Below are 12,723 nucleotides of genomic sequence, written 5' to 3'. Positions count from 1 at the left end.
TATATCTATCCTTTTCATTACCTCAATAAACAATTTGAGAATTGCAAATAGTGGAATTGAACTCACTCCTGATATGAACTTGAGTGCACCTGAAGTTCTGACCCATTGTCTTTGCCACTGGACAACAGTGACTTCTGAAATGATGTGATTGGAAGTTATATCTATCCTTTTCATTACCTCAATAAACAATTTGAGAATTGCAAAGAGTAGAATTGAACTCACTCCTGATTTGAACTTGAGTCCACCAGAAGTTCTGACCGTTTGTTTTTGCCACTGGACCACAGTGACTTCTGAAATGATGTGATTGGAAGTTATATCTATCCTTTTCATTACCTCAATAAACAATTTGAGAATTGCAAAGAGTGGAATTGAACTCACTCCTGATTTGAACTTGAGTCCACCTGAAGTTCTGGCCCATTGTCTTTGCCACTGGACCACAGTGACTTCTGAAATATTGTGATTGGAAGTTATATCTATCCTTTTCATTACCTCAATAAACAATTTGAGAATTGCAAAGAGTGGAATTGAACTCATTCCTGATTTGAACTTGAGTCCACCTGAAGCTCTGACCCATTGTCTTTGCCACTGGACCACAGTGACTTCTGAAATAATATGATTGGAAGTTATATCTATCCTTTTCATTACCTCAATAAACAATTTGAGAATTGCAAATAGTGGAATTGAACTCACTCCTGATTTGAACTTGAGTCCACCTGGAGTTCTGACCCATTGTCTTTGCCACTGGACCACAGTGACTTCTGAAATAATGTGATTGGAAGTTATATCTATCCTTTTCATTACCTCAATAAACAATTTGAGAATTGCAAAGAGTGGAATTGAACTCACTCCTGATTTGAACTTGAGTCCACCTGAAGTTCTGACCCATTGTCTTTGCCACTGGACCACAGTGACTTCTGAAATAATGTGATTGGAAGTTATATCTATCCTTTTCATTACCTCAATAAACAATTTGAGAATTGCAAATAGTGGAATTGAACTCACTCCTGATTTGAACTTGAGTCCAGCTGAAGTTCTGACCCATTGTCTTTGCCACTGGACCACAGTGACTTCTGAAATGATGTGATTGGAAGTTATATCTATCCTTTTCATTACCTCAATAAACAATTTGAGAATTGCAAATAGTGGAATTGAACTCACTCCTGATTTGAACTTGAGTCCACCTGAAGTTCTGACCCATTGTCTTTGCCACTGGACAACAGTGACTTCTGAAATAATGTGATTGGAAGTTATATCTATCCTTTTCATTACCTCAATAAACAATTTGAGAATTGCAAATAGTGGAATTGAACTCACTACTGATTTGAACTTGAGTCCACCTGAAGTTCTGACCCATTGTCTTTGCCACTGGACCACAGTGACTTCTGAAATGATGTGATTGGAAGTTATATCTATCCTTTTCATTACCTCAATAAACAATTTGAGAATTGCAAATAGTGGAATTGAACTCATTCCTGATTTGAACTTGAGTCCACCTGAAGTTCTGACCCATTGTCTTTGCCACTGGACCACAGTGACTTCTGAAATGATGCGATTGGAAGTTATATCTATCCTTTTCATTACCTCAATAAACAATTTGTGAATTGCAAAGAGTGGAATTGAACTCACTCCTGATTCCCACCTCAAGTTCTGAACCAATATTTTTGCCACTGGACCACAGCAATAACTAGGAGAAGAATCAGAAGTCAGATTTATTCTCCGACTTTCTTAGCCTTACTATACTATGTCGAATTTTTAAAGAAAAAAGCCTTACTATATATACAGTCAACACCAACTAACCACTCAATTCAAGGTAACTTTGAAACACTTGACACACTTGCTGTTTCGGTCATAAGGCTTAAATAGGTTCTACAGGGTGGATTTGGTAAAGACGTAAACAAACAAAAAACACACGAAAAAAAACACAGGACATTGATTTACTGCATTTTTACTGCTCCTAAGTGAGACTGAGATCAAGTTGCGTCAATTTGAAACCCCACACACAAGCCACTTCCTCCTATGTGATTTCCCACATCCTATACTAATGGGCATTTATGACTTTAGAAAAATAATATTTGTTGGCCCAATTCAGAAGGTGTATTTGAGTAAAGCGTGCTTTTGTTATGGTTCTAGTGTTACCAGTATGGTAATACTTCAATTAACCAGTTGAGCATGAGAAGTGTCATGTGAATTAGATTGTATAAATTAGTTACGTCTATATTAACCACAAATTTCCACCTTGTAGCTGTGGCGTAATTGGTAGAGCTGGTCGTCTACTAACCAAGTATAATTGGAGTCTTGTCAGTCACATTCTCCAATAAATATCAAATCTTACTCCCTGAGTTGTGTGTCTAATTCCGAGGTAAATACTTGTAAAAAGAAATATTGATGTAAAAATAAAATGTTTGTACTCAACTACAGAAGGTTCTTTTCAATGCTTTGGTGTAAAATGGCTATGCTCGTCTACCTGCTAAAGATGGATAATAATCCTGGAAATTACTCCCTTTGGAAAGAGAAATTAACCTGGATTTCCATATCAAAGCATTATGAATCGTGCCTTTTTCCCTGCCATGCCGCTCCGTTTAAAGGAAGCTAGTGTGTGGAAGTAGCCCGCAGTGATGTGCGAGCTGTACACGGGTCCTTTCTTATACAAGAGCAATGCCGCAACAGAGGAAATCAGCAGCTTTGCGCTGCAGCAAAGAATGAGATCACTGGGCTTTCTGCGCAAGGTCAACTCTGAGGCGAGGAGCGGCGCGTTTAAAATTCAGTCCCATCCTTGCTGAGCACTTGAAAGACACAGTGCCAGCCGAGGGAACCTGCTCGCTATTATGCAAAGAAGCTACAGACTTAAAGTAAATACGTAATCTTAATGAATGCTGGGATCTGTGGAGGTGGGGTGATGAGAGGAGGCTCACTCGGGGGAGGGACCCGCCCGAGTCAAGTAGAAGAGGGCTAGACACGCATGGTGAATAATCCCGCATGTCAACAAGAAGCAACTCGCTCCCTCTTTCTCAATGCGTGCATGTTTACAGCAAGGTGTGAGTGAAGTTCAAAGGTTTGTCGACATCTGACTCATTTTCCCGCAGAAATAGGTGCCATATTCCAAAGAATAACTTTCCTTTTGAGACCTTGTCCTATCACCAAGTAAACAAATAACATCTGCATGTAATTACCAATGGTGATAAGAGAGGTTTGTAGTACATAAACAGATGCTAATTGGAACTAATAGGAAATTATTGCTGTTGTTTTTTAGTGAGCAGCAGTATGCTCATCATTGGGAACAACCGGAGTTGTTTATTTCCTTTCCCTGTGGTGACCTATGTCATTGTCCTGGATGATCTCTGAAGCACAGACCTAAAGCAAAACGACAGCCATTACATGACATGTCACACAACGTAGGGGTCTCGTTCTGGCCCGCTGCCTGCTGGCTGTGTCCTTTGCTTTGCCCACTTGGCTTTGCGAGACGGCCAGGACATCGAGCTTGACACATCAGAACCGCTGCTCTCTCCCAGTGCCCTCTTTCATCCGTGCCATAACCGAGTCAAAGCCCGCAGAGTTAGAACTGTCCAGAGACCCGGGCACTACCGGTTTAGACTGGGCCAAGATCCGATCAAGCCTGGAGGAGAGGGTCATCTTCCTCCATGACTTCCACTTGCTATGATCTCTGAACCGATTCAAAAAAGCCTCGGTGACTAGATTTGAGCAGACAGCCCCCCACCCCACCCTTGAAAGCTGCCTTTGGTTTGGCTTGTGTAGCCTGGAATTGGAAGAGCGAGGTCAGGCAAGAAGAAGCCCGAGCGCAGGCGTTGACAAAAAAAGGGGGAGGGAGTGGGGACACAGGGCCGATAGCATTGCTTTAGGTGCAGATGGCACACTGTTTTATGTGTGGGCTCAATGGAATATGTCAGCCAAGCTACTGCAGGCATTTAACATGGGAAGATCACACAAAACATTGTCAACCGAAATCCAATGCTTCATTAGCAAAGGTCATTTTCGTGAAAAGGAATGCCTAATAGACAGCCAAGTTGGCCCTACAGTGAAAGTACATTAAAAGAGAATGTGAGCTACACTTATTGTATAGTTTTTAAAATCAAGCATGGTATATATAGTCACTCAATGAACTAATGTCTTTGCAGGAACCAAACACTTTATCGTGGCATTTGATATCTATGTACTATTTTTTTACACTACATTTTGATAAATAATAAGTAAGCAATCCGTCCAATTGCAGTGTAACTGCAGCTAATCCATTTTGATAAACTTTGCATTTAAATGCCAACCACCATACCAAAGAATGTCATTGGAAATACTACATTCCAACATCAAACTTTGTTATATTTGGATAAGGAAGGAAAAAAATCAAATCAATTTACGATGTTCATCCCTTGATGCTCTTTGAGTGAGGTTTTGAGGCTGGTCAAAAGTAAAATATTTATCTCTAAAATGCCTAAATATTAAAGGTGGAATTTATCTGCAGTTATGGAGGTCTACTATAGCTGTACTATACAATCGACCGGCTTCCCCCAATTGTCAATGTTTTGTTAATAACTAAATTGTCCAATTTTGTGAATGTCTGACTGGTGCCTGTTGCCCCAAAAGACATGCTAAAGGTTCCATGCCACCTGCAAACTTACATTTCGGAGTAAATGGATTGATAAATGTACAACTTTTGAGATTTCATTCTATATGGTATATTAGCTGCATTTCCTCATCTTGGGGTGATACGGTGATACGATGGATGGAGTAAGACAATGAGCTCAAGGGGCCTCGACAGGAGCAACCCCGAAAAACCAATGAGGGTGAGAGGTCAGCTGAGAGGAAGCAAAGATCCAAGTCCGGTCCCATTGTGCGACATGTTCCCTTCGCCCGCTCACCCCAAAGGCTTAGTGTCAGTGTTAACACTTCAAACGCTCAATATCTTCACAAAACACAAAGGACACAAGCGCCGCTCTATCCACATCGTTTCCTCCAGGAAAGGGAGATATGGATCCTTCCAAAGGTCAGCGCTAGCTGAAGTTTCAATGATTAAGTGCAGCTTTGTTGTTTGACTTTTTTGCTGAAGCAAAATCTACTTTTAGGTGCAAATCACTTTGTTTACGTCAGCATTATAAGAACCGAGTAGAATTTTTTTCTATATGTCAATGCTATCTTGCAAGGGTTTGTCATTTTTACTGAATTTGATAAGATTTTTATTTTATTTTTTTATTAACACTGAACTAAAATGTCAATGAGGCAAAGGGAAATAAGAATAATATTCAATGTGAGGGAAGTGGCATTTTTAAAATGTGCTTAACTAAAAAACTGTTGAAGAAGACCTGTGAATGCAAGCATTTGCATTAAATTGGACTACACAATTTCCACTGTTAATAGATGGGACTTTAGTTTGAACGTAGGCACATTTATAAAATCCTGGAACAGCCCACAGACTGTTTCAAGCTATTGTCCCAAAACTTTGATCTGAATTTAACACAGTGCGAGGTGATTCAACAATCAATGTGGTGTAGACCTTGTTTTTAGCATGCTGCTGCACTCTGAAGAGATCTCCACTTTCCCAGGAATTGTTCCCACTGCCAATGTGATGATAAAACACGTTATTTTATAGGTCTTCGATTACTCACCACATTCTGATCTTGGCACGGCACGAGCTAGCCCGAGGATGCCATATTTGTGGCGCGCTTCAGAATTAAATATCTTTTTTCTGTTTTACCTGCAACTGCAGAGCATGGAGGGAAAAAAAATAGAGCAGAACCTCAAAAGAGCGGTGAATGAATATGTAATTGTTTGTTCAAGGGTGTTTTTGCACAGTGTGAGACCTTACCATGTAGAATGCTCTGCAGGCAGTCTCTTGAGGGAAGGTCTCATTTTCTGCCTCCCGCCGTGAAATATTCAGCCGGGGCCGACAATAATACAGGAGCTGTTTCAAGGCTTAGTACTTTTCAAATATGCTGGCAATAATGGACGGGGCATTAAATGAAGCGCTGCCCTCTCATAGCAAAGGGGGACGCAGAGGTTTTGAGTCCACAGCCAGAGTTTCGCATAATACTAATGACGGTTGAAGTGCCGTCTACATATAGAGCACGGTGTCACGATTAGTTGGTGCTGAGGATGAGCCTCTGAAATGCATCCAACACTTTTCCCTTTAGTTATTCACGGTCTGTTTGGTTTTGAAAACAAACAATACACACAGTTGAAGATGAATTAAATACCTACATTTCACCACTGAATGCCAAAACGATACCCCCACGTTATTCTATCTGAACGTGAACATGGAGTGAGAAAAGAGCGGAAACTCAAGGGTGAGCACAATAAATGCAGCATGGGCGAAGTAAAGATTGCTATAAGAAGGCTTTGTTGAAAGGATTCAAGGGTTTAACAATCCCACATCCTCTCAGGCTGTCCTTCATCTCCAATAATCAAGCTTGGCCGCAGAATATCCCTCAGGATGGAGGAAAAACCATGTCTGCTTCGCTCTCCTCTTTAAACCAACAGACTTGGGGTTTTCTCTTGAAGTCTTATGTCACGTTTATGGCTTCAAACGACGCAGACGCAGCAGACGGCCATGTCTTTAAAGTCAGATAACTCTATCCATTTTTTTTGTTCTACGTTAGCATCGAATAAAGAAAAGCATGGCACGCACGTATGATGCAACGGGGCACTCTGAACTGCAAAAAGGTGGCCAGCTGCAGCAAAACTTTTAATATCAGATAAAAGCGCAACACAAAGATCCATACTTACCACCCAAAATTTTTTGGGGGATATATTAGCCTGTGTTGCCATCTCAGTTTGAAGAAATTTATAAACATTTCAATACTTTCCAATAAAATTAATTGCACGCATTGCATTTTTTTAAAGTTTCAATTATTACCAAATATATCTTTTTTGTGGGCTTGTAATTGTGGTTTAATTTTTTAAGTGTTCTACATTACACTTAATACATATGTAGGTTAATTCATAATCAAGGAAATGTCGTGTGAAGGAAAATAGCTTATTGTTGACTTCCCAATATAAATAAAACTATATATTGGGGAAAATGAAAATTAAGACTCTCACACAACAAAATAAATTAAAGATGTGTTTGACTTAAAATGTTTACTTTAATAATGTATTATGTTTTATTATATAGGATTTCAAAGTTTGGAAAAAAATCTAAAGCAATGTCTAAATTATAGATTTGTTCTTCTACATTCTCTAATTTCATGATGGGGATTTTTAATTTTGCAGCTCATTTTCTTTTCATTAGTAAAAATTTACATTTTAAATGGACAGCACTAATAAAACTCACCGCACCTTTTCCTTAAACTGGTACTTTTAGGTGCACCTGTTTTGTACTAAGTGTAGCTGTATTGCAATAAAACCCCATTACCTGTCTATATATTGTACACTTGGGGGCGCTGCAGGCCACCGTTTGTCTGGCTCTCTTTCTTGAAAGATAACGGGCCAATGGGCAGTTATTGGCCCTTGGGGTCAGTGACAAGGATGGGTGCGTGTGTGTTGTGGTGTGTGTGTGTCTGTCTGTCTGTCAGGGGGCTTTGGTTGGTGCAGCAGGACATTTGGCAGGATGATACGCCATGGTCCGTGTCGCAATCGATAGGAAATTAAACACAGAGAAAACGAGCGTGACCCTGAAATAGTTCTTAGAACCAACAATTTGCCGGTGATCACGTCACCTAACTGTCATATAGCTACAACCTGTAATGTTTGGGGTGGTGAAAATCGTCCAGCTGGAAGCATTGTGTCCCCCCCACCCTACACCCACTTTCGTTTGACGCCTTTGTGTGAGCCCTGTACGCCTTGCCTGTTAATAGCTCGAATGGTTGAAGGTCAGCTTACTCCTCTAATGAGCTGTAGAGTGGATTTGGATCAGCAATTTAAAGCAAGGAATATCAGATTTGGATGCTCACTGGCCGGTTATGCAGACAAGATTTGTGTCAAAATGGTGGATTTACAAAAATATGCGTTTCATTGGTTCTGTAATTTGGTTTTGTTGTTCCTTGGGGACGATGCTTGATTGTCAAATATTTACCAATAAAATGTGTTACATCATTGAAAAGTGAGCGATAGCACATCACTAAAACTTATTCTGTCCTCGGTTTATCAGTCCTTTATACTCAGGCCAATGAAGAAAAAAAATCAAGAATGATTAAAACATTTCGTAACTTCATAAGTTAATCAGGACATTCCAGCATGAATACTAAAATACTAGTAGTATTTTTCTTTAGAACCAAAAGGAGTATTTGCCCTGTTTTAGCAATAAATACTTTTTTTTTAAATCAATAAATAAGATACATTTAAGGCTTTTACTGTAATTTATCAAGAGAACTATTAATTTTGCATAATTTTGCAAATAGTGTAGCATAAAAATTAAAGTCAAGACTACAGTGATAACATTACAGAGATGATAAAAAAATATAAGTAAAGCAATAGTTATGCCTGTATACTTTCTACACTTCTAAACCTGTCAGGTGTCCAAGATAATGTGGTGGTGCATGAGTTGATAATTCTCTGAACACACACATTTACGTCTTGAGTTCTTGCAGGGTTTAATCCGTAGGGTTCCGTTGAAGGAAAAATAAAAACATCGCAGGGAATGGGCCTACAGCCCACTGGGATGCTTTCTAGGGTGGGACCCAAACAGATGGAATCTAGCGGAAATAGGTGAAGACGAGGTCAGTCTGCGCAACGGCGATAAAGCTGTGGGCAGTGCTTGTAGCAATGTTTTAAAAGTTAACTGGAGAAAACAGCTTGTGTGGTCAGAGTAAACTTATAGGAACATATTGGAGCATTTTTTTCGCCTCCTGCTTTTGTCTCAATTGCCAGAGGCAGAAGAAGCTGATACCAAATGTTGGGGAGAAAATGTCAAGACTGTGATGAATCTTACAAGTAGGATTTTCGCTTGTCCCATTTTTCTGATAAAACTCAGATTTTTTTTCTTTTTTTAGTTTTCTCTTCAACAGGGTTGTCAACTGAGACACAGGAAGCTGAAGAACCCACATCCCAAGTGGCATGGGACAACGTAACAGGTAAATAATAAACACTTGGAATATTGTACTTTTGAGTTAAATGTTCAAAGTCACTTACTAAATGGTCACTCATAATGCAACTCAATTTCTGAAATACAATATTTTTCATTTTAGAAATTGATGTTTTACTTCACTTGAGATTTATTTTATGGTAAACATATTTTAACATTTAGATGACAGGTAAATTATCCTTTCTGTTTAATGAGCACAGGTTATCTGTATCTATACAGTTCTGTCTCTGGACCTGGAAATCAACCAGTATCAAGGAATGAATATTTTTAAGACTGCAGCATAAAAGGGGAAAGATCACGCAGGGTGGGGCAGTGTGCCTCAGCTGGTTCACCTGGCCATTAGTTAACGCTTCATAATGCGTGTAGTGATTTGCCACCCTATTGTTCAGCCCCCAACACAAACACACACACACTACCAATTGCTTCAAAAAACACGCGCACAGAGCCGCTGCCGCGCCAGATTAACAGAGAGCCCCCTAATGGAGTAATTACACAAAGCCAAACATCTATTTTTCACCTGTGCTTTGCCATTATTCTCTGTCTCCCTACAGCCACTCTATTGGAAGTCACTTACGCTCCTTACAATGACTTATCATTGACTGCCATTTAGACGTTCCTAAGCAATTTGTCTTTCGCAAGCCAGCCTCGCCGCTACGAACAATCTTTCACCCTCCACTATATGAAACATTCATGGGGAAAAATGGGAAGAGAAATGCTCCACAAACAGATAGCACTGAGTGCCTTAACAGATACTATAAAGGTGACAGACAAGGAAAACAAGGTAGTCATCCTGGCCAGAACAAACACCTCGGGGACCAGTAAGAGAGGAAATAAAAACCTCCACAGCACAAATGTGTTAAATGTGCTGTGGCTGTGCGGCTGGTGTTGCAGTTACCAAATGTAGTTTCAAACAAACTAGTAGGCTTTTTTCCCTCTTTACTAGAACCATATGGAACATTCCAGAGCATGTCTTTCGTTGTAGATGAATTCTAAATGAAGGTAATAGCTATTAACACGAAATGTTCGGGTGTCTAGACTTGTGGCTTTTAATCGCTGTGTTAGTTTGTAGCTCATTTTCTTGATTTGCCTTAAGAAGAGCGTGTATGATGTATCACTGAATGTTTAATTCTAATGTGCTTTTTTGGAATTCTAGAATGGTTTCCTTGACCTGCAGGTATTTATGTTACATCGTTTGGTCACTAATGCAGTAAGGGTTACACATCAAACTACTTTTTCGGTTTGCCCGTTTTAATGTTTTCCCTTATAGGCTCTATAATATCATCCGGCACTCAAGGTTTTACTTTTATAGTTGCAATGCTGATGGATTGTTTATCCACAACTCCCTGCGTGTACGACGGCGGCCGAAAGGGTTAATCACATACTTAACTGGAAGTGTGGGGCTTGCAGGGTGTTGTCTGATTAGCCTCTCTCACTGCTTAACACAATGACAGATAACCACGATTCTTTTTCTTGGACTGATAATCAGGACAACTTAAACATTTCTCACCAGTTCTGGGTGAGACCATTAATCCTCCAGCGATGGTGCTGATATGTGGCGACTTCAGAGTAATGGCCTTGTCACCTTCGAAAAGTGAGTGAAAATGTAAGCAATTAAAAAATGACGCCAGTTACTTTTCATCTGCAGCTTGTCATGTCTATCTATTGTCTATTGTTTTAAGCCTGACTGAAAAGTTTTTGGTGATTTTAAATATTAAAATTGATGTTCTCCATATTGTCAGTAAGAATGACACAATCAAATCGATAAAAATGGGTGTCGGCAGAAGCAATTCATCATCAATTGCAAATGCATCCCTCATTTCTTTAATCATCCACCAGTAGTGTCATCATAAAATGCTGCAAAATTTATCAGAATTATTATTTTCAAATATTGTCCAAAACCTATTTATACCATATCATATAAACCTGAAGCTATGCTAAATGTGAATAAATGAACATATCTAATTTTACTATAGTTTAATGAGTTTATTCGGGTATTACAGTTGTGAATTAAGGCTTAAGACATTTGAGAACTGTAAATTTAAAATTGTAATATTATATAATAAAACAAAACTTAAAATGTATGAATGAACGAATAAATAAATAAAAACTGACCATGCGAAACCAGGTGTGTCCAATTCTCAACCCCTGTTTTTCTCAAAGGGGGTCTGGCCCCCCCGAGTTTAAAATCCCCTCCAAAGCCCGTTTTGGCTGCTCTTTGTTTGGCTCATTGGCATTCTGACCCCATGCTTTGGGGACTTTGAACTCAAATCTTTGGGAAGCCATATTGCTTCTTTAAACACAATATCAGCAGAGTTGGGCTTTAAGAATATCTCTATTATCATCTTAAGGTTTTAGACCAGTGTGGCAACGTCATCAAAGTCTTCCTGGGTCCATTCAGTGACCTAAGTCACTGTAAGGACAGTAACATATACACAAATATAATAGCAGCTAGTCATTTGTGAGCCATATATTCAGAACTGGATCGACTTAAAATTGAAATAGAGCACATTACGCCCCGTTCAAGTTCAATATTTTTAACTCAATTATTTATTTTTTGATGTAAGTAATAATAATAAAAATCATATGTTATGTTGTAGTGTTTACAGAAGTAAATATGGTCACTCCAGGGCTTTCTTAATAGTATGTTCCTTGTATTTATTGATAATGTGACAACAAACAAAAGCAGCAGGATTAATACTGTGTTAGATGTTCATATTTAGTTAGCCAAATGATACAAAACTCTTTGGATATGTTACCATTGTGCCAGATGCTTGGCAGAACATCACTTGGGATAAATAAATCTCAACGTCTGGTGTCTATGGGTTTGAGTCTACAGGCTGTCATTAACTGCAAAAGATTTGCAACAAGGTAATAAAAAGTGACAACTTGATTAACGTTTGTGGAGAGCTGGAATGCTGTCAATGTCCCAATTTTTATGTAGCTGGCTGTATAAGGACTGTATAGATTGTTAAGGTGTAAATAACCTTTAATGATGATACAGTACAATATTTGCTAACATCACAGTCTGCACAATGGAAAGAATACAAATGTGAATTCTAACAGTTGGATTGTCAGTCATGCCTTAGCTGATAAAAGGATTGTATTCAAATGTACATCAGATAGCTACATTCATGTCTCAACTGACTGCTTTTAGAAAAATGCCACAGTGCATAGACTAATTGAGGAACCTCTAGAGTAGTTGATGGTTCGTAACAAGAACATCTTTGGGTGAAGTAGTTTGAAGTTGTGATCACAAAGGCCTGTCTTTCTGGGGAGCACTTTTCAGAAAATGTTTGCGCATGTGATTGCACAGTGGTCTATTTTTGCCCCCTCGGCTCTTTTTAAAGCTCCTCAATCTCATCAGCCTCCGCCTGTGATTGCAGTTTGGCACCTTGAGTCACATTGTCTTCATCTGGAAATATTTCAGCAGCATTTGAGGAGATGAGGGATAAAGGAGGAGAGGGTAAAAACACACCCTGTTGTGTGAATCCGAGAGAAGGCCTTGAACCCTGCCATTCATCCCTTTCACTTCATCAGCTGAGTCTAATTGCCAGAGAGGACAGAATACCCATGGCCCAATTGTTCTTTATCCTCTTTGGAGCCTCTGAGGCATGAAAAGCGAAAGGCCTGCTTTTGATCTTTTTTGTTAGTTTTTTTTCCCTTCTTCTATCATCCCCTACGATCCTCTCCCTGAG

General features: G+C 39.3%; 1 long non-coding RNA gene across 5 annotated transcripts in view; it reads left to right on the top strand.

Moving 5' to 3' along the window:
* The window catches only part of LOC144071475 (uncharacterized), a 106,193-nt gene that overhangs the window by 12,742 nt on the left and 80,728 nt on the right, over positions 1–12,723 (top strand). For 2 of the 5 annotated variants that reach the window (XR_013299643.1, XR_013299640.1), the window contains exon 2: positions 8,937–9,017. This is a non-coding gene — a long non-coding RNA (uncharacterized LOC144071475). Of the gene's footprint in view, positions 1–8,566; positions 8,664–8,731; positions 9,018–12,723 lie in introns of those variants that run through there. The other 3 variants (XR_013299642.1, XR_013299641.1, XR_013299646.1) reach the window with 3 other exon arrangements.

The sequence above is a fragment of the Stigmatopora argus genome, chromosome 3, assembly GCF_051989625.1.
Source record: "Stigmatopora argus isolate UIUO_Sarg chromosome 3, RoL_Sarg_1.0, whole genome shotgun sequence".
NCBI classification, from domain to species: domain Eukaryota; kingdom Metazoa; phylum Chordata; class Actinopteri; order Syngnathiformes; family Syngnathidae; genus Stigmatopora; species Stigmatopora argus.
Note: the sequence above shows the minus strand (reverse complement) of the source record. Positions and strands in the feature narration are given on the sequence as shown.